We start from the raw sequence: 23794 nt of genomic DNA on the forward strand, positions 1-23794 counted from the left end.
TTGTGGAAGTGACAATCCTTCATAACAGCCATGATAATGGTGGAAAACACAAACTTTCACCACAAGAGTAAGAAAAACTGTGATAAAAACAGGAGCCATTTATGAAAATCACAAACACCAGGATTCATACAGTGGTGCCACAGAGGAGAGTAATCCTCTAACTTAGCTGCAAAACGTTTAGTACAGCAGAAAAGAGCAACTATACTGGTATTACTACAAAACAAGTTTTTGTTTATTATCATGCAGCAAAATATATGCTCAGATCAGAGAGACAGGACAGCAGAACAACGCTGCCAGCAAAACATACTGCAGAGATGGACAAAATAGAATAAAAAATTGGAGATCTTGAAGAAAATAATTTCTAAAACAATGAACAAGTAAGGCAATTTGCTGCTTTCCTTGTCATGATGCAGCGATACTCTTGGCAAATCCAGGGCCTGCCTGCAGTACCATCAAAGGTACTCCAGAGTACTTCAATATACTTGCAACAAAGCAAAAGTTCTTAAAAATTGCCTTAGCTATGATATAACTGAAACTATATAAAACGCTATTGCAGGCCCATGTTGCATCTCTGCACTTCTTGTTTGCAGACTGATGCCCAACTTTGGTGCCAAGATATACATGGTGTATACATTGGTTCTCTGGTGAACTTTGTGATGTCATGATATTGCTAATTCACAGCCAGGTTCTGGTACAAAGTATGACCAAATGTGTGCCATTTGGCAATTGGAGTTCTGCCTAGGCAGCAGACTAAGTAGCTTGTGACCCATTGTGACCTAACAAAGCCTCTGGTACTCTGGGTGTTTCGTTACTAAAGCATGTGTTATGCCTGTTACAATGTATTCCATTAGCTTTGGCTTACTAGCAACATAGAAGAAAAAAAGGTCTAAATTGTCAACATGCAACTTTTTGAGGTCCATGGAGAGGAAAAAGTAGTACATTCTAAATGAATCATAATGGTTTTGTGGAAGATGAGAAAAGGACAGAATTCCTTCAAATGACAATATTATTGTAACAGTTTGTATCAGTACAAAACATCATGTACTCAAGTTAACTTTTTCATTGTAATTACCATCTGGAGAAATTATTCTCCCTCAGGTTTCCAGCATATTGCACCACAGAGGGATTAGCTTAGCTCTGTAGTTTTCCACCTGGTAACTTGCTACTTTTGGCTGAGCTGTGAGGTGGATACACCAAGTAGAGACCACACAGAGGGAGGACAAAATTTTAAAAAATCTGTGGTCAAGTTAACCCTTGGGCACTTCCAGAAAACAAGCTGCAGTGCAGCACAGAGAGGGAACTGCTCAAACCTTCTATTCTGCAAAGAAAAACTTATAAAAGGAGATTAAGTCCCTGTAAAATTATTCAGAAATAATCAGATTAAGAAATTTTCAATATTAATTCCTTTATTTGTGTAACTTTATTGAGCATATGGAAATCATTCACATTAATTGAGTCTATGTGCCAGCTATCAACTACTGACTAATAATTATGAATGTGTATTCAATGGTGAATATGACAGCAATATTTTTTTTAAATTTACACCTATAAGTGAAATCAGATTCAGCTAGTTTAAGTATACACTGCCCACTTAACATCTGGATGGACACATTCAGCTAAGTAATCCCTATTCAATTGATGTATCAGAAGCCAAATATTAATTAATATTATTTTTTAACAAAAGGCATGAGTATTGTATTAATGTTTCATATTTAATCTGAGTTTATTCAAAACATGTGCAAAATAATAGTTTTCTTATGCTTACTGTACTGAACAAATATGAAAGCAAAGTTTATATTTCTTCTAAACTTGCTGCAACTTTTCAGTTTTCTTTCAATTTCTTTGTATGGCAGAATTGTCATGTGCTCACTTTAGATCTGTCATCCGTCCATCATATCTTTTTAATCTAGTTGTGGGCCAGTGCAGGTTTCTGCTTCTGTACAGATGTGATTATGTCAGTTGCAATCATGAAATTTTATAGCACAAAAGGAGTGTGAGACAGAATTTGAGAGATATTATCACGCAAGATATTAACTGCCTCAAATAAATTTTAAACCACAAAGATCCCATGAGGATATTTGGGCTGAGAAACTGTGCTTCTTGAAAGAGGCAAGGATGGAGATGTGTGAACTATCACATGAAGGTATAAATGACATGTCTTTCATTTATACCTTCTCAAACGTGAATTTTCTTTTTTGTATTAATTAATACAATTATTTAATAATACAAAGAAAGGTTTGCCTAATGTATTTCATGTGCTATTTCTGATTAAAAAGCATTCTAATCAGATATTGGGCAAGAATGGCAGATCTTCTTTCTAAGTGATGTCAATTTTTCAGGAAATTCATGAAACATTTTTCTTATTCTAAACATATTTAATCATGCTAATTTAAATTCTGCAGCAGTCTTGGTGGGACCTGAACGTTTCCATTTCATTAATCCAAGACTTTGGCTGGCTACCTCAGTCACATAACCACTATGCTAAATGTACCTGATACTGTAAGGTTCAAGATTTCATCTGAAAAGCAGCATTTCCAAAAGAGTAGCCTTCCCTCAGTGCTGTCAGGCACGATTTTTGCAAACAAGCTTTTCAGTTGGACTCTGAGTTAGAGGCAAGAAAGATATCAACACTGTTGCCATCAAGGGCATGAAATAATTAGGGACTCCCACCACACCCAGATGGACAGAATGAAGGGCTTTCTTCCGAGGAAGAGCAAGCAGATTCTACTTGTGAGTGATGTGACAGCCCTCAAGGGATAGTTTCATTAATTAATATAGGGTAAAGATATCTGTAATCATAAAATCCTGTAAGTGAATTATCCTCAGTCACCAACAATATAGGGTACAAATCCTTGCCATAAGCAATTTTGATCATGTCTTTGATCATTACAAATTGATCATCATTATCACTGTGAAACAGAAGTATCTCAGGCAAAGTTTAAAGTATAAACTCTGGGCCATAATTCACAAAGACTATTTAAGGTCTTACGCAAGGGTGCAAGGTTGATTTCCCCTCACCTCGAACTACAAATATCTTCCAATATGCTTTTATATGCTGCTTGTCTTAGATGATATTGAGTGAGGGAGTGTGGGACGACAGGTTTCTGTAACCCTATTTCTCTTATAATCTCCTACACTATTTACAGGACATGACTTGTTCTGCATTTTTCAAAATAAGACCCTTGTAGAGGCATTCCATGGTCTCCTAGTCAAGTTCCTCCATGACCCACTGTATTAAGGACTATGCTAAACTGTCAATTATGTATGATGTGAATGCTGACTGCTCGCATTAATAAGAAGCTGATCTGTTTCTGATGTTCCCCACACAGGCTCATTAGAACCATGACCAATGCATCAAGCTCTAAGAGCTAATATCACTGTAGCTCTGGCACACAGAAGTTCTGAGAACCTGATGATGAACTGATGCACCAGAACTCAGGATCAGCAGCAATCTCCAAACAGCCTCACCATGTGTTGGTCACCTCTGTGGGTACATTCCAGATGCAGAGGAGGTACAGGAGATCCAAAGTCTACAAGCTTTGATGCTATTTCTTTAAGATGAGTGAGGTGTATTACCTCCACAGTGCGCGGGTATTCTAGAACACCTTCACAGAACTGGCCATCCTATCCCATTAGCTGTCAAAGTTACAACTGTGCTAAATTTTTATGTGACTGCCTATTTCCAAATATCTACTGGGGGCTGTGTGGGATCTCATAATCCCCAACCCAAAAGATGTATTAAGGCTGTTACTGATGTAATTTGTACCAGATCGCAATGCTTCATCTCATTTCCGGTGACAACACCAGTGCTGCAATTTAGGCAGTATATTTTGCTGGAGACCCAAGCTATAGACTAGACTCATGTTGTGATGAGTGCACCATTTTCTATCATGCTGACTTCATCCACAGAAATGTGAAGAGACCTCCTAGATCAATTTGGGAGGACCTTGCCATACACTCTAGACATTGTGCGTAACAGAATCTTTTCACACTGTGCTGTGCCCAACAGGAGCAGGCAAACAGTATATAATGATGAATGCTGGGAGAATAGCAGTAATCTTCTGAGAAGGGAGATGAGGAAATTGAAGGGGAGGAGGAATATAATCTCCAGTATGATAGAGTGTACAGTGTCAGGCACAATAGGTCACACAGATGTTAAATGCCACTATGTTTAAGCTTCATAAAGTCATCAATCATTGACTATAAATGTGTTGTTCCTTGAAAGACTGTAGTCCCTTTTATCCTCAGAAGCATACAGCTTGCTTCTGTTTTTTTTTTCTCCTTAATTGTTATTAAATAACAGCAAAAGCAAATGTTTTCAACTGTTCAAAGGCTATCCAACATGAGCAATGACAAGATGTTGTTCTACACTGATGTTAGAGAAATAATAGCACTCAGACATGGTTTCAACACAGTGTGGCACTAAGGGCAGGTTGATTATGTAGCTTGATTTGCGCAGGTGCAGTTACAATGACTGTCAATCAGGCATGTGAAAATGTAAAGTGGCAACACATTTATGAATGTGAGCTTCTATTTGGAAATGAAGAATCACCCATGCTACCATCTAAATCACCCATTTAGAAGCTAAATAAAAACTGAAACAACTGCACATACAAGAAATCAGAAACAAAAACAGAAATTGTTGGTAAAGCTCAGCAGGTCTGACAGCATCTATGGAGAAAAATCAGAGTTAATTGAGAAAAGGTCATTGGATCCAAAACATTAACTCTGATTTCTCTCCACATATACTGCCCGATCTACTGAGCCTTTCCAGCAACTTCTGTTTTTATTGTCCTTAGAAACTGTTCTTCAATGCTTCCTTCCCATTATATCTACTGTAAAGGGCTATTCCTAGCTGGCAGCGCACAGTTGGAGTTTAAGTGTGGCTCTTGCAGTGGAAATCCAAGAAGGTCCTGACAGTGGTGAGTGTTTCCACCACTACTGAGTGCATGAGAGCAGCACCAGTGAGGAATGATGTATCCATACTGAGGTGCGCAGCAGAGAATTGGGTGAGAACTCACAAAGAGAATACCTCCAAGAAACTCCCTGAAGCTGACTCTTAAATGTATTTTAGTAAAATTCAACCCTGGGATTTTGACATTGGATTGCACTATGCACATATTTCCAAGTGAGGCTTGCGAATGACTTCAAGGGGAGCTTGCAGCTGGTAGTGGAGATAGGAGTTAACATTCACTGCAGAATTCCCAGCCTTTGTCCTGCTCTTGAAGCTATTGTATTTATGTGGCTAGTCCAGTTCAGTTTGTGGTCAAGGGTAACACCCAGGATGTTGATGGTCAGGGTGACAGGGAGGCGGGTGTTCAGTGACGGTAATACCATTGAATATCAAGGGGTGATAATTAGATTCCCTCTTATTGGAGATGGTCATTGCCTTGTATGGTATGAACGTTACCTGCCACTTGTCAACCCAAGCATGGATATTGTGCAGGTCCTGCTCCTTTTGGAGATGGGTTATTGCAAATGGTTCTAAACATTGTAAAATCATTGGTGAACATCTCCACTTCTGATATTTCAAAAATGGAAGGTCATTGATAAAGAAACTGAAGATAGTTGGACCTAGGACACTACCCTGAGGAACTCCTGCAGAGAGCTCCTGGAACTGAGATGATGGCTCTCCAACAATCACAATCATCTCTCTTTTTGTGCTGGCCTGACTTTTCCCTGATTCCATTGACTCTAGTTTTGCTGAGGCTCACAATCAGGTCAAATGAGACTTTGGTGTGAAGGGCAGTCACTCTCACCATGTTTCTGGAATTCAGTTCTTCTGTCCTGACAAAGGCTGTAATAAAGTCAGGAGCTGAGCCTGGTAGAACAAAAACTGAGTGCAAGTGAATAGGTTATTACTAAGTAAATGCGAGTTGATGGAAGTGTTGATGACATCTTCCATCAATTACTGGTGATCGAAAGTATCTCAGGAAAATTATGCTGCCATTGGAAGCAGTTCAAAGGAGGTTCACTGGGCTGATCCTGGGTATGGAGTGACAGGCTTATGAGGAGAGTTTGAGTAAATTTGGCCAAAACTCATTGGAACTTAGAAGAATGAGAAGCAACCTCATTGAAACCTACAAGATTCTTAGGTGACATGACAGGATTGATGCAGAAAGTGTCTTGGCCTTTGGGAGACCAGAGGACATAATCTCAAATTCAGGGATATTCCCATTAAGACAGCTGAGGAGGAATTTCTTGTCTGAGAGGGTAATGAATCTATGGAATTCTTGGCTGCAGAAGGTTCTAGTGGTTGAGTCATTAAGTCTATTCAAGGTTAAGATAGACAGATTTTTAATCATTAACGGAACCACATGTTATGGGGTAAAAGCAAGAAAGAGGAATCGAGGATTATTAGATCAGCCATTATTTAATTGAATGGCAGAGCAGACTCAATGGGCTGAAAGGCCTACTTTTACACTTATGTCTTACGGTCTTATAGTAGACAGATGGGTGGTTATTAGTCTGTTGGTATTTGTTCTGCTTTTTTTGCCTATGACATACCTGAACAATTTTCCACATTGTTGGGTAAATGCTAGTGTTGTAGTTGCACTGGCAGAGTTTGGCTCAAGACACGGCAAGTTCTGAAGCCCATACATTCTATTCTATTACCAGAGACACCTGGTGAGGGCTTGGATTAATCATTCCCTTGGCACCTCTGGCTGAAGGATATTGCAAATACTTCAATCCTATCCTTTGTATTGATGTGCTTAACTTCCCTATCATTGTGAAAGGAGATATTTGTGGAGCCACCTCTCTGGTGAGTTATTTAATTGTCTACCACCATTCACCACTGGATGAGGCAAGACGGCAGACCTTAGATCTGATCCATGAATTGTGGAAGGTCTTAGGATCATTTATCACATGCAGCTTGTGATAAATGCAAGTAATGCTGTTTGGTAGCTTCATCAGGTTAACATTCCATTTTTATGTGTGTCGGGTACTCCTTCTGACATGCCCTCGTGCATTCCTGACTCCATGATAATGCTGGAGTGGGCAATATTCTGGACCATGAGGTTGCAGACTATGTTGAGTACAATTCTGCTGCTGTTGATGATGCATAGCACTTCATGGATGTCCAATTTTCAGTTACTAGATCAAAGTTCAAAGTTTATCCCCTCAGGCAGTGATAGTGTCATATGATGGAGATATCCTCAGTGTTAAGATGGGACATCATCTCCACTATTAATGTGCAATGGTCAACTAACACTGGCATGGATATATGTAGTTACGGCTGGGAGACTGGTGGGGATGAGGTCAAATATGTTTTTCCTTCTTGTTGATTCTGCAGACACAGTCCTGGACCTTTAGGACTCAACCAGCTTGATCAGTAGTGGTGCTGTCAAGCTAATCTTGGTCATTGAAGTCCCCCACCCAGCGTTCTTCCTGTGCTCTTACCACCCTCAGTGCTTTCACCAAGTGTTGTACAAAATAAAGGAGAACTGATGTATTAACTAAGGGACAGAAGCAACTGATGGTAATCAGCAGGAGGGCTCCTTTCCTTTCTTATGTTTGTCCTGATTCCATGACAATTCATGGGATCCAGAGTCAATGTTGAGGACTTCTATGGCAAATCCCCCCTGACAAATCATTGAGTTACTCATCTACTTCCTTAAAAAGCCTGTGGGTTACTGGCATACTTTACTGTAATGAGACAACAATGCCATAGTTAATATAATCTACTTGTTTTTCATAAGATTAGTCTCAAGCAAAAACTGTGCAGTAAAGATTAATGCACAATCATTTTTTCATGACTGACAATACTTAGCATACACAGATGCACAGGAAATCTTGATAGTTCAATCACACCCCCATATGTAAACAAATATTAACCTTGTGCCTTGTTTTTAGCTTTTACCTGAGGGGTCTACAGCTACTTGGATGAGACCAGTAGAAAATGGCCGTGTTCCCTAAAGAGCTGAATATTCCAACTCTCTGAAGCTCAGGCTAAGGTCTCGAGAATCATCCTCTGCTGTTTAGTTTTAAAGAAAAAATTGAATTGCATAACAATTACCACCCACTGTTGCTGGAAATGATATAAAACAATGACTGCATGAAATCAAAATGTCAGCTTGGTGAACTTTTGCACATTGAAATATAGACAAGATTACAGTTCTTAGCCAGAACCAAATTGACTGCCAACATGGCCAGTGATATGTTCAGTGGAACACAAAAAAATGACCCTGGGGGTCCAGTTTAGAAATTGATATCTTGGAAAATGTACATGCATTTTTCTCCTGTTGCTAACATTAATGAAAAAAATCGGTATGTGTGCAAAACAGGTTTCCCCATTTTGTATTCATACCAGTTTTTCTCTATTAGTTTCCACAGGAACATATACCACATGGCTGTCTTATTCACAAAGCTCTTGATAATCTGACATGGCATTGTATGCAATTTTACACAGAAGTAAATCACAGATCAGTAAATCGTTCTATCATTAGAGGCCTTAGAATTTCAGAAAAGCCACTTGAATGCTTGACTGGCTGTAAACCTTAAAAACTAATGAAAGTATTTCCAGCTTACCCTCATGAGGCAAGAAGATAGCTCTCCTCAAGGACGTACACTAACTTTTAATGTGTCCCATAGTCCAGTCAATGGCTCAGGAAAAGGTAAGTGTCAATTTTGATATATTTCTATGTAATGTTTTGAGTTGGTTATCAGTCTGGCCAGCCAATAAAGAATCTCATTTTTAAACTGAAATAGATCACTGGTAAATTTCTTACTGAATGTGATATTTCAAGATTTGCACATAAATTTATTCAAATGAATTTTGTTGTCACTCTTCACCGAGGTATCAGGAAGGAGTCAAAACTATCACACCAATTTCTAATTTAATATTGGAATCTTTTAATAAGAAGACTAGCAACTACTAACCCCTTTAACATAGAAAGATGTTAACGCAAACAGGTGTATAATCAGAAAAAGCAAAAGTTAATGCAGAAACAAAACTGGAAAGGATAACAAAAATTTAATCGAGCTGATCCATTTTAAGGAAATGTCAGGAGGAAAGAGGGGTTCGTGGAAAGATGGATTCGCTGGGGGGTGGATTCCTGATTATGAACTTCTGACAGTTAAAGGAATTGTTGGTAACACTGGTGTAAAGGGAGGGGCTGATACACAGCATACTAAATTCAGAGGAACAGAGGGGGAAATTTTAACTGGAAATGTGCCATGGTTAGGTGGGCAGATGATCAGCATGACGTCAGCAGATTGAGCCTCTGCTCATTTTTACTGTCGGCTCTTATAATAACATAACTGGCAGACTGCCACCAAAGCTTGTTCAGAGTGGGCTTCCTGCCCATTTGTAAGATAGAATTTCCGGTGAACCTCCTGAGGCCCAGTTAAAACCTGAATGTGCTTTGTAAAGGAATTTCACATTTGTATAAGTTGGTGTGTTGTCCTGTAGCAAACGCTTTTAAATGAGTTGCATATCTGCCCCAAATTTCTTTGAAACCTAGCTGGATGACCCAGTGAAAAAAAATCAGACAGGGACGCTGTTCTCTCTCCCAGGCTTAGAAAAAAGAATTCAAAGATCTACATAAGTGATGAAGCTTCAGACTGACAAGACCTCGCTTGTATGTACAATATTAAAAGAATGTTTTCTGTTGTGGGTGAGTCCAGAACTAAGGGGCACAATTTTAAAGTTAGGGTTTGCCCTATTAGGACTAAGATTAGAAGAACTTATTTTCCTCAGAAGTTTGTGTAATATTGGAACTCTGCCTTGGAAGAAAGTAGTGGCAGCGTCTTTGAATATTATGAAGGCAAAGATAGATAGATTCATTTCAGCGAGGAAATCAAAGGCTATTGGAAGTAGATGTGGAATTTGAAACACAACAGAGCAGCCATGATCTTACTGAATGGCAGAGCATGCAATACATGTTGCAGCATCACCATGATGTGAGGAACATAGGTCATGCAGCTCAATAATTGGTGAACCACAAAAAAAACCTGTTGACAATCTCCGTCGTGGATAGCATGCTGATCACGCTCAACTAACCAGTCCTTTGAAGCCTCCGAAAAGCAAAACCACCATTAAATGTGGTTCTTCTATTGGAAATAATTTATAAAATAATCTGGATTTTCTAAGAGTTACATTGGAAAACAATTTAAGATCATTTGTAAGGTTCACATTGCAATGCATTCATATGTGCTAGAAGTTGCATTTTTAAATGCACAGGACACTGAGTTATGTGGGAAAAGAATGTGTGTAAACATTTTCATAAAAAAGGGATCACAGAGATAGCCAATCTCTGATGTATCCTGAGGGCAACATCCGACAAATCAGAATCTATGTGCCTGGTCAGAGAATTAAGAATGATAGTTAATTTTTCTTGTTTCATCTCCATACCAGGATGGTCCAATAAATCAGCAGCCCATCCTTATACTCGACAAAGCAGTGTTCCCATTTTCAAGGCCTTTTCATGCATACAAGAGTGCAATGTAAAACAAATTGCTTCAATTTCTTGTTTCCTTTTAATAATGGTTAAAATCTGTACTACTGAGGAATTATTTATATTAACCATTTGCAGTTCATGCAAAAGGACACTCAACTACTCTGCATTTCAGTGCTCTGTAATCTCTCAAACATCCAAGTAATATCCTTCTATTTTATTCTTCCTGCATACATCTCCCCTTATTATACACTATTTGTCATATCTTTTTCCACTCCCTTAGCCTAACGATATCCCTTAGCATAGTCCTTTGCCTCTTTTGCAACTTTCTTTTCTACCTATCTTTGTGACACTAGGAAATTTGACAACATATCTTCAGTTCATTCACTGAGCTATTTTATTTAACTTGTAAACTGATGAGGTCTCAGGGCTGATCCCCTGTGGCACACTATTCATGCTCAGTACACTTCTCTGATAATGGTGATTTTCCTGAGTTCCTCCCTTCCATTTCCTAATTTATCGTTGCTTTTAAGATGTTACTAATATCCTGCATAGTGAACACTGATGCAAAACACCTGTTCAATTCAGCTGTCATTTTCTTATTTTCAGTTATTAATTCTCCAGTTTCACTTTCTATACCAATGCACAGTTTGTTGACTGATTTCTTTTTTGCTTCAATATTTACAGAAATTCTTTCTATCTGTTTTTATACATCTGGCTAGCTTTCTATTGGTAATTTTCGCTTCTTTCATAATTTTTAGTCATTCTTTGGCCTTTTTTGGTATTTCATCCAATTTTCTGACCTGCTACTTGACTTTTGACAGTTACACATTTTTTTTTCTTTCAGTTTGATCCTATCTTTAACATTTCTAGTTAACCATGGAATGTGGCCCATCCAGCACTATAGAAACCATTGAAATGATACAGCACAGAAGTGGGGGGAGGGGAGGTGTGTGTATGTGTGCACAGTGCGATATGGACCATCGTGTCATTGTCGACCCAAAGATGTCCTCTAATCCCATCTTCCTGCACATGGATCATAACCCTGCAGCTTCCATTACTTAAAGTGCAGATTCAGGTACTTTTCAAAACAGTTTAGAGTCTCTGCATCTACTACCAGCAACTTGACACGTATCACCTGCTGAAAAAAGAAGCTTTTCGACATGTGCCCTCTAATCCTTTTACCACTTAGATTCAAGCTGTGTTGTGAACTCTCTGCCAAGGGAAACAAGTTCCTCTTGTCTACTCTATTTCGACCTCTCACAATTTTGTATACTTCAATCATGTCACCCCTCAGCCTTCGCTATTCCAAGGAAAACAACCACAATCACTCCAATCTCTCCATGCAGCTATGATTTTCCAGCCCATTGACATTCTAATCCATCTTCTCACACTCTCTCCAGAGCAATTACATCCTTCCTGTGATGTGGTGAACAGAACTGCACGTAATATTCCAGTTGAGACCTGACCAGTGTCTTGTACAGTTTCATCATTTTATCCCTACTTTTGTATTCTTGACCTCTGCTAACGAAGGACAGCATTCCATATGCCCATATGCCTTCTTTGCAACCTTATTGACCTACATGCTACCTTTAGGGATCTGTGAACTTGTACACCAAGATCTCTTACTTCATCTAGTCCTCAAAGTAAGTTCCCATTTATTGGGAGTTCCCTTTTACTGTTTGATCTCCTTAAATGCATTACCTCACACTTATCAGAATGAAATCCATCTGCCACTTTCCTGCTCACTCCATCAACCCACCTCTGTCATGTTGAGCATTGAGCTTTCCTCTAACCATCCAATTTTTTGTGTCACTTGTGAATTTCCCAATTGTGCCCCCATGTTCAAGTCCAGATCATTAACGTATAATACAAACGGCAGGGATCCAATCACCAAGCCCTGTGGAACATCACTTGAAACAGCTTTCCATTCACAAGTGGAACAATCGACCCTTACCCTTTGTTTCCCGTTACTCAGCGAACTTTGAATCCAATTGGATACAATACTCCGTATCACATGGATTTTTAGTTTTTTGACTAGGCTGTCATGTGGGACCTTGTCAGATGCCTTACTAATTTTCTAACTCATTTGGTGATTAGAAGAATGACAGGATGATTTGCTTAAAACATATAAAATTTTGAGTGGGTTTGACAGAATAGATGCTGGGTGGATGTTTCTTTCATGGTATGATCTAACACAAGGGACACAGTTTCAAAATGAGGATCTACCATTGAAGGCTGACAAGGAGAGGGGTTTCATCTCTCAGAGAGTGATAAATCATTGATATTCTCCACCCCAAAGAGCAGTGGAGGCTGACTTTTCAATACATTCAAAACGGACTTAAGCAGATTTCTGATCTGTGGACACCAGGCAGAAAAATGAAGTTTAGATTACGATCTTACTGATCAGGCTTGAAGGGAAAATGGCCTCCTCCTACTCCTATTTAAGATGGCCATATTACATTCGTATGACCTAACAAGAGCAGGCAAGGACCAAATAGCTGTTTATTGCTCCATATCACTGCATAAGAGCTGCCAACAATCTTTCTTTCTCCTCCCTCAATTGTCTAAATAATTCCCTTCTTGCATCATATTCTTCGTTACCAAAAACCCAAGGACAGATTATAATAAAAATCACTTGTATTAATATAATATATTAAAATATCATAAAGTTCTTTCTTGAAGTGTTATCAATTATTTTCCTTCTCAGCCACACTTTGATCTTGTTTGCTACCCATTCATTCTTATTCCACTACTTGCTCACCTCATAAACCTAAATAAATGCCACCGTTTCAGCCAGTTTAACAACCTGAAGATGCATTGTAAAACCTGTTATTGCTGCAGTTTTAAGTCTGTCCATTCATACTAAATGTGGTAGCACTTCGACAAGTAAAGTTCTTTCTTGTGTCAAGCCCTGAAGAAGCTGAGAGATAGAGGATAATTCTCCTGAGAATGCACCACATCAAAAGTAGTAGTGTAGAAACCAACACCTCAGTTATGTTTGACATTTTTAAAAGGGAATGCTAAAGTGAATATGAGCAGGAAACAATTGCTATTGCAAACAAGTTGGTAGCTTGCTGGATGGAAATGCCATCTACAAATATCTGCTGAGCAGACTTACAAAGAAGTCTTCAGGGACCAACCTTGATCTTATGCTGCGTAGTCTGAAATTTGCTTACTAAATCTCTCCACATTACCATTTTACCTCCTTTCAGACTCATCCTTTTGATAAATCTTTTAGTCACCCATACTAATATCACTGCCCACTGTCACATTGGTGAAGCTCTTTAATTGCAATTTGTTCTTATAACTATAGTACCAGCATTTCACTGAGCTTTCCTCCTGAAATAGTTTCTGTGTCTAGAATCGATACAAACATTAAGCTTGGCTGGCACTACTTGAGTTATCCTTTTTGTTCTTAACAGGTCAATTCTGTGGCACAAAACTTTGCACATACTTCTGCATATTTCCATGGGCAAAGACTTTGCAATGTTTTGATGATTCGCAGTATTGTATTTTGATATGTTTTGAGAAGTAAATCTGAAAACTCAGTGTGAGCAAAATTCAGGACCAATTCTATAGACTGACCATTTGAACACTGAATGAGGACAAGAAAGTAATCACCTCACTTGAGTTTCCTTTACAGAAACTGATAGAACTGTAACAGACATGGGGGAGAAGAATAGGATGCAACGCTTTGAAAAGTAGGTGAATTGTTTTCCAAAAAGATACCATAATTGGTGAGTTGATATTTACTTTTTATTGGCTTTAGTAGCTGGAGTTTAATAGGAAAGGGAAAAGTTGGCACTGCATGTGGAGAGACACAATGTGCTCATATAGATTTGGAAATGAAGCCTTGCACTTCTATGGATGAAATACATTGAAATGAAATGGAAACAAATTGAGAAACTTTGGAAGATTCATTGTTTTATTAAATGCAAATCCATGGAGATAGATTTCCATTTTCATCACTGGTATTTGAGATGGGAACTTGGGACAAAGGAAGTAGTTGGAACCTTGATGATATTTGCTCCTCTGCTGATGGAGGTTGTCCTGACTGATGACCCATTGCCCCACCAGGGAATGATATTGAAAAATCAACTGCACTATTTTGTATTCAAATTATAAAAACACAGCTTCCTCATCTGAATCACATAAAACCAAATATTCACGAAGAGCTGCATTTTGGAAAGGCAAATCAGAACAGGACTTATACACTTAATGGTAAGGTTCTGGGAAGTGTTGCTGAACAAAGAGACTTTGGAGTGCAGGTTCAGAGTTCCTTGGAAGTGAAGTTACAGAAAGATAGGATAGTGAAGAAGGCATTTGGTATGCTTTCTTTTATTCGTCAGAGCATTGAATATAGGAGTCAGGAGGTCATGTTGTGGCTGTATAGGGCATTGGTTAGGCCACTTTTGGAATATTGTGTGCAATTCTGGTCTCCCTCCTATAGGAAGGATGTTGTGAAACTTGAAAGGGTACAGAAAAGATTTACAAGGATGTTGCCAGGGTTGGAGGGTTTTAGCTATAGGGAGAGGCTGAACATGCTGGGGCTGTTTTCCCTGGAGCATTGGAGGCTGAGGGGTGACCTCATCGATGTTTATAAAATCATGAGGGGCATGGATAGGGTAAATAAACAAAGTATTTTCCCTGAATAGGGGAGTTCCAGAACTAGAAGGCTTAGGTTTACGGTGAAAGGGGAAAGATATAAAAGGTACCTAAGGTGCAACTTTTTCACGCAGAAGGTGATGTATGTATGGAATGAGCTGCCAGAGGAAGTGCTGGAGGTTGGTACAATTGCAACATTTAAAAAGGCATCTGGATGGGTATATGAATACAAAGGGTTTAGTCGGATATGGGCCAAGTGCTGGCAAATGAGACTAGATTAGGTTAAGAATCTGGTCAGCAAGGATGAGTTGGACCGAAGGGTCTGTTTCCGTGCTGTATATCTCTATGATTCCATAATTGTGATTACTATTATTTTTCTGTGATTACTTTCATTCACCATGTTTATTTTAATGCAGTGAATAATAGCGTTGATAATAATGTCACAAGAATTATTAGCTTGTTATGTTTAACAATTTAAGAAGTCTAATTATTTACCATTCTAACGGGAACCATGGAACTGTGTCTGAAACCATTATGCATGATACCTTTAATCCTGATAAGATGACTTTAACCTCGAAATTGGATTATGTTGCATTGAGTTTTGAATCAATCTAAGTCTCATTATGACATGCCACCCTCAGTCCATGCTATGAACTCACCCACACTGTATTGTTTGGGGAAAACATGCCCATGCGAAACAGATATTGACTCATTTGCCTTTGTAAATTGGTGGCAAAACACCAGCAATTGTCAGCTGCTTCGGGCGGAGAGCAGCCAAACCAAAATTCTTTTGAGTGACTTTGGGAGAACAACACCTAAAAGGCAAGGAAAATTAAGATTCACTTACCAGAACGTGGAGCCAGAAAATTGCTTTGTTACCAGCATCCTGAACAAATACTCTTTCTTAGTTCAACCAATACAAGGGGATGAATTTTGTCAAGTGTGTCGACATTGGATATTTGCAAGAAAAGTGGGTCATCATCGTGACTGGCTAGCTGGTGCAATATTCCACCAATTTTCCAGGCAGTAATCCATCAGATACTCTTTATTGTTATTCATTGATGGGATGGAGGCATCGCTGGCTCGGCGAGAATTTATTATCCACCCTTAATGGAGAAGGCAAGGGCGACTGTCTTCTTGAACAATACTCAGTTTTGGAGTTTGCCAAAGGCCACTCAGCTCCTGACGTCATCACAACCTTAGTTCAAACACAGACAAAACAGCTGAAATCCAGAGGTGAAGTGAGAGTGACTGCCCTTGACATCAAGGCCACATTTGATCAGTGTGGCATCAAGGAGTCCTGGCTTGTCAGTCAGTTTGTTGAGTATAGGGTGGCACAGTGGCTCAGTGGTCAGCACTGCTGCCTCACAGTGCCAGGGACCTGGGTTTGATTCTACCGTCAGGCAACTGCCTAGATGGTGCTTGCATGTTCTCTTTGTGTCTGCATAGGCTTCCTCCAGATGCTCTGGTTTCCTCCCACAGTCCAGCGATGTGCTGGTTAGGTGGATTGGCCATGGGAAATGCAGGGTTACAGGGATAGGGGAGGGAGATGAATGCATGTGGATGGGATGTGCATCACAGGATTAGTATGGATTTGATGGGCCAAATGGCCTCCTTCCATACTGTAGTGATTTTACGATCCATTAGGGAGGAAGTTACAGGTTTTTGACAGAATGATATTGAACAAATGGTGTATATTTCCAAGTCAGGATGGTGAGTGGTTTGGAGGTTAACTTGCAGATCTTTTTCCTTCGAGATGGTAGCAATTGTGGGTTGTGGAAGGTGCTGTCTCAGGACCTTTGATAAATTTCTGCTGGAAATCTTGTAAATATTGCACTTTAATGCTGAGGAAATGATGGTGGAGGGAGTGGATGCTTGTGAATGTGGTGCCAATCAAGTGGACTGCTTTGTCCTGATTGTTGTCAAGTGACTTAAGTTTTGTTGGAGCTTCCATAATCCAGTCAAGTGGGGAGCATTCAAACACACTGTTGACTTGTAACTTATACATTGTGGACATGGGATGGGGAGTCAGCAAATGACTTACTCACTTCAAGTTTCCTAGTTTCTGACCTGCCCTTGTAGCCATGATATTTGTATGGTTCAGTTCAATTTCTGGTCAATGATAATCTTCAGAATGTTGATAGTGGGGGATTCAGTGATGATGACACCATTGAATATCAAGGCCTAATGGTTAGATTGTCTGTTGTTGGAGATGGTTATCGGATGGCATTTATGTGACTCACAAGTTACTTGTCATTTATCAGTCCAAACCTAGATATTTTGCTGCATTTGAGCATGGACTGCTTCAAAATGAGGACTTACAAATGGTGCAGAACATTGTGTAGTCAGCAGCAAAGATCCCACCTCTGACCTGATAATGGAGGGAAGGCCAATCATTAATGAAACAGTTGAGGATGGTTGGACCTAGGACACTAGCCTGAGCAACTCCTGCAAAAATATCCTGGAGTCGAGATGATTGATCTACCACAAGCTAGGATTCCCAAGAGCACAGAATTTTCCCCCTGATTACAATTAACTCCAGTTTTGCCAGGACTCCTTGATGCCATACTGATCAAACGTGACCTTGATGTCAAAGGCAGTTACTCTCACCTCACCTCTGGATTTCAGCTGTTTTGTCTGTGTTTGAACCAAGACTGTGATGAGGTCAGGAGCTGAGAGGCCCTGGCAGAATCCAAATCTGAGTATTGGTGAGCATGATATTTCTAAGTAACTGCTGCTTGATGATTGAGTGGACTGATTGGCCAGGTTGGATTTGTCCTGCTTTTTGTGTACAAAAATATATCCGGACAATTTTCTACATTGTTGGCTGGATGCTAGCATTGTAGCTGTACTGGAAAAGCATGGCTAGGAGAGGTCTGAAGCAGAACTCATTAATACTATTGCTGGAATGATGCCATGGACCATAGCCTTTGCAGTATCAAGTGTCTCCAAACATTTTGCATTATTAGATGGAGTGAATTGAATTAGCTGAAGACTGGCATTTGTGATTCAGGGGATCTGTGATGGAGCCCAGGATGGATCATCCACTTGGCACATCTGGCTGACTATTATTATGAAGCTCAAAATGTCGACTCCCCTGCTCCTTGGATGCTGCCTGACCACTTTTTGATTATTATTGTGAATGCTTCAGCCTTATCTTTGAAAAGGACAGATGCTAGAACTCTGTGGATAGCTAGGGAAGTGATTTCTGAGGCCCTTGCTGAGATATTTGTATCGTCGATAGTCACAGGTGAGGTGCCGGAAGACTGGAGGTTGGCTAAAGTGGTACCGCTATTTAAGAAAGGTGGTAAGGACAAGTCAGGGAACTATAGACTGGTGAGCTTGATGTCAGTGGTGGGCAAGTTGTTGGAGGGAATTCTGAGGGACAGGATTTACTCATATTTGGCCTGATTAGGGATAGTCAACATGGCTTTATGCATGGGAAATCACGTCTCACAAATTTGATTGAGAATTTTGAAGAAGTAACAAAGAGGATTGATGAGGGCAGAGCAGTGGTCATGATATATATGGACTTCAGTAAGGCATTGGCAAGGTTCGCCATGGTAGACTGGTTAGCAAGGTTAGATCTAATGGATACAGGGAGAACTAGCCATTTGGATACAGAACTGGCTCAAAAGTAAAAGACAAACGATGGTGGTGGAGGGTTGTTTTTCAGACTGGAGGCCTGTGACCAGTGGAGTGCCACAAGGATTGGTGTTGGGTCCACTACTTTTCATCATTTATATAAATGATTTGGATGTAAGTGTAAGAGGTATAGTTAGTAAGTTTGCAATGACACCAAAATTGGAGGTGTAGTGGACAGTGAAGAAGGTTACCTCAGATTACAATGAGATCTTGATCAGATGGGCCAAAGGGGTGAGGAGTGGCAGATGGAGTTTAATTTAGATAAATGTGAGGTGTTGCATTTTGGGAATGCAAATCTTAGCAGGATGTAAAAACTTAATGGTAACGTCCTGGGGAGTGCTGCTGAACAAAGAGACCTTGGAGTGCAGGTTTATCATTCCTTGAAAGTAGGTAGATAGGACAGTGAAGAAGGTGTTTGGTATGCTTTCCTTTTTTGTTCAGAGTACTGAGTACAAGAGTTGGGAGTTCATGTTGTGGCTGTACAGGACATTGGTTAGGCCACTGTTGGAATATTGCATGCAATTCTGGTCTCCTTCCTATCGGAAAGATGTTATGAAACTTGAAAGGGTTCAGAAAAGATTGATAAGGATGTTGCCAGGGTTGGAGGATTTGAGCTATAGGGAGAGGATGAAAAGGCTGGGGCTGTTTCCCTGGAGCGTCGGAGGCTGAGGGGTGACCTTATAGAGGTTTATAAAATCATGAAAGGCATGTTTGGGTAAATAGACAAAGTATTTTCCTTGGAGTGGGGAGTTCAGAACTGGAGGGCATAGTTAAGGGTGAGAGGGGAAAAATATAAAAGAGACATAAGGGGCAACCTTTTCACACAGAGGGTGGTATGTGTATGGAATGAGCTGCCAGAGGAAGTGTCGGAGGCTGGTACAATTGTAAAATTTAAAAGGCATCTGAATGGGTAAATAAATAGGAAGGGTTTGGAGCAATATGGGCAGGGTGCTGATAGGTGGGACGAGATTGGGTTGGGATATCTGCTCAGCATGGACAAGTGGGACCGAAGGGTCTGTTTCCGTGCTGTACATCTCTAGGACTGTACGACTACTTCTCAGAAGCTCCAACTCTGACGATTTCAGTAGCATTAACAGAAACAATGGCCAAAGCTAAAGCAAATTGGAGACTTGTTTCATTCAGCAAGTAAAGAGAGAAAATGTAATGCACTGTGAGTCCCACCGACTTTGGTACAGTAGTTTTATACCTGAATTAATGAATGTGAGTTCGAGACTCAGTGGTCAAGGAAAAGGCAGAATTTATCTTCAAGCATATGCTTCCTTATAACACTGTTAATTACTTATTAAAACTAAATACCACAATACATGCTTTTCAAAAATATACCAAGCTCTAATGCTAGTCAGTCAACGCCATGTGTTTCTACCTTCTTTCTTATCTCTGTCAACATTCCGCTCTTCCCAGTGTGGCGCATTTCTGTGTATATAGGTTGTTCCAGGATCCTAAAGCTCTTACTAAACATTGTTGGAGAGGGAGCCCCCCAGTGAAAGTTGTTGGAGCTATGGAGTAATCTTCTATTCTTATGACTCCCCCTTAGATTGTACTTACCAACAATTTCATGCTCCAGTTCGGAAGTCCTTGTAAGTATACAATCCGCAGTATTTTGTAGCCATACCACCCAAAATAGATGCATTTGTAAGACTGGAAAATTGCAGAAATCTTCCAAAGTCACTAAGTATTGAGAAATTTCCTTCACTCAATCTATCTTTGTATGTAATTGAGAAATGGAAGAATTGTTAAATATTTTGTAGTGAATCTTACTAGTGAATATGGGAAAATACAGACAGCCAATGATTGACAGCAAACTTGTCTGGATTGATAAACCAAGAATTTTATATGGCAGAAGACAGAAAGAAATGGAGAGAGAGAGTGAAATATTGCAGTCAGGTGGCATTTGAAAGCTGATATTTCAACTTTTAAAGGATAATATATAAGAAAATAGCAGTATAATGGGAAAGCTATTTGCACAGCAACTGGACTTGTCCAGTTTTCATGATTCATTCATAGTGTTTCCTTGGTAAATGAGGTCACATCGCAACACAAAAATTGCTAGAACAACAATATCAAAATGCCATGATTTATTCAATGTTCAATTCATATCAAAAGCTCTGGAGCTGCATGACTACCATTGTTTGATTTTAGAACTATTACCTTTAGAAGTATAGAGTGAAAAGTTTCCTCCAGTAGGCCAATCATTGCTCCAAAGCAGTGGAGCCATTCAAGCCAGGAGGCTTTTCGGTAGCAAATCTTAATTTGGTGAATCATAGTTCTCATTCTTTGTTAAATGGGATAAACTAACTGATTGGATTTTCTTGCTCGAACAACGTAGAGAAGGTAAATTGGCTTCAGTTAACTAAAGCTGAAGTGAGACCCTTCAGTCTGTGACTGAGTAGCCAATACATGAATCTGACTGGATACTTTCACTGACTCCATTTGAAGACTTCTTTGTTGAAAGCCATGATTCTTTCCCCTTGAAATATTCATAAGTATCCATAACTCAATGGAGCAGAGATTACATTTATGAAGCTAGAAATTTGTTTGTGTTGCCTGCCCAACGTCCACCCCAATATTGGACTTTGGATCTTAATAACATCAGACTGTGATTGAAGCCCTCTGGCAATTCTAGATAATTCTGAAAAGGGAGAGAAATTGGAAGAGAAAGCATTGACCAATAAGAGCCTGGATGCAAACCACAGAAGGGTCAATCAGGTAAAAAAGGAAGGTTATTGGGAAAAGAATGATCAAGATATCAGAATGGGGGCATATGCTGGCCAACAATACCTCATGGTCCTTACTGGTTCACATGTAGCCAAGTATTCATTCTAAACAGTATCCTTTCAGAGTGGTCTGCGGTAGTCCCCCTCAGGACCAGTGCTTAGGCTGTATATAGATCTGGATTCCAGTGCTTCTGGATCTGATGAACATTCCTCAGAACAAAATTGTGTTTTTGTTTTCAAATTTCCAGCACCCCGACTATTTTAATTCTTTAACTATTACTATTAACTAAATGACTCAGAGTTTCTGGGTTGAATCTGACGGTTTCTCTGACAAAGTGTAAATTATATTGATTTTAGTGCAAGGATCCTTGCCATGAGGCCAAATGAGGTTTCTCGCCATATCTTATCAAACTCATCTCATTAATTGGCATGCGGGCCTTTTCAATGAGAATCATGTCTAATTTCTAGCCCATCTTAACAAGTGCCATTCCTGGATCAATTCACCACTGACGGCACCTCTGGCACCAGGGCCATATTTCAAATATTATTCTGTGCCTGGACAAGCAGGGTCAGTTCAGAACTGATCTGCATGGTTCCTAACAATTTCCACAGACTTGATAGACCAGGACAAATCACTTAATGGGCATGGTCCTGCAGCTCTTGCTGGATGAGGTGGTTCATAGGCAGTACTTACTTTTCACACAAACCAGGAGTAAAGGCCACAACACCAGTCTTCTCGACCATCTGGAGGAATGCCCAGCACTGTAGGATGAAGGACTATATTCCTCTCTACTCCATTATTGGAAGTATCATCTTTTCTTTGATACCTCTAGCTCACTCCTCTTTGTTACTACACCTATCTCCCATCAAGGCTCATGCTCTACCACTCTCACTATTGCATACAACATCTTCCCCACTTATTCTCATCCACCTTAAGCTGCACCAATGACTAACCCGATACGCTCTTTGTGCTGCTTACTCATACATTCGGGAAATCTCCGCGGCTACTCACTTTCTTCATCAGTAACATCTGTCTCGTTCTCAATCCTGAAGCAAAATAGCACACAATAGGGCAGAAAGAATCAAGACAGGTGATGCACTGCCCATCGTTTGGATCCTCATGCCTTATTACAAAATCACAAGATTGTTACACTGCAGAAGAAAGCCATTCTGCCCATAATGCCTGCACTGGCTCTTCAAACAAGCATCGCACTGTCAATCTCCTACTATTTTCCTATACCCTTGCACAGTATTTCTATCTAAATAATCATTAAATACTACATTGGATGCCTCATTTGGAACGCCTCCACCTGTAGAGTCATAGAGTGTCATAGAGTCCTACAGCATGGAGACAGGCCCTTTGGCCCAAACTGGTCCAAGCCAACCAAAATGTCCATCCATGCTAACCCCATTGCCCTGCACTTGACCCATATCCTGCTGAACCTTACCTATCCAAGTAGTGCATTCCATTCCCTCATTACTCGCTGTAGGAGAAGTCAACAGAGGATCTTCATCTGACCGCCCTGAGCAGGGACTGGACCTATAGTGGAGGCTGCCCTTGAGACGCAGTTGCTCAGTGGTTAGCACCGCTGCCTCACAGTGCCAGGGGCCCCTGTTCGATTCCAGCGTCGGGCGACTGTTTGTGTAGAGTTTGCATATTCTCCCTGTGTCTACATGGGTTTCTTCTGGGTGCTCTGGTTTCCTCCCACAATCCAAAGATGTGTAGGTTAGGTAAATTGGCCGTACTAAATTGCCCAAGTGTTCAGGGATGTGTAGGTTAGGCACGTTAGTCAGGGGTAAATGTAGAGTAAAGGGAATGTGTCTGGGTGGGTTACTCTTTGGAGGGTCATTGTGGGCTTGTTGGGCCGAAGGGCCTATTTCCATACTGTAGGGATTCTGTTCTATTCTTGACTAACTTTGCAAGGATTCCCTCCCCCTTGACTGGACTGACAACAATGACAAGCTTCCTGGCTTTGTATTTGCACCAAATGGCATGACAAGATGGTAATATTGTCTGATATCGCTGACTGAAAGGACAATGCACAAAAGGGTATGGGAAGGCAATACAGGGTAAGGATGTTGCATGAATCCAGGTACATTCAGAATGAGTGAGCACTGTGAAAGCAAACAAAGAGTCAGACATGCAGATTGATCTAGTCCATTCTCTGGCTTTGTGTTCCAGAGTGCAAAATGTCCTTGCAACAGCATGATTAAGATAGTTGCTCATGCAGCCCAATATGCAGCATTGAAGTCAAGAATTGTCCTGCTAGTAGATTGAACATGTGCCATGGGGGTTGATAGAGATTGGAACATGTCAGATGGATTAGATTATTGTGGCCTATGCCCATGGTATATATGTTTAAGGTGCTGGTGACCAGCATTCATCATAAAGATCTATTCAAGCAAGTG

General features: G+C 40.1%; 1 long non-coding RNA gene across 1 annotated transcript in view; it reads left to right on the top strand.

Annotated features, from left to right (window-relative positions):
• Positions 1-8379: 8379 nt before the first annotated feature.
• The window catches only part of LOC148148314 (uncharacterized), a 60782-nt gene continuing 45367 nt past the window's right edge, over positions 8380-23794 (top strand). Inside the window, exons 1-2 of the long non-coding RNA XR_015759030.1 lie at positions 8380-8615; positions 14044-14137. This is a non-coding gene — a long non-coding RNA (uncharacterized LOC148148314). The remainder of the gene's footprint in view (positions 8616-14043; positions 14138-23794) is intronic.

This window comes from Chiloscyllium plagiosum, unplaced genomic scaffold (genome assembly GCF_037043375.1).
Source record: "Chiloscyllium plagiosum isolate Xiang-an unplaced genomic scaffold, Cpla_swu_hap1 HiC_scaffold_13, whole genome shotgun sequence".
Taxonomy (NCBI): Eukaryota; Metazoa; Chordata; class Chondrichthyes; order Orectolobiformes; family Hemiscylliidae; genus Chiloscyllium; species Chiloscyllium plagiosum.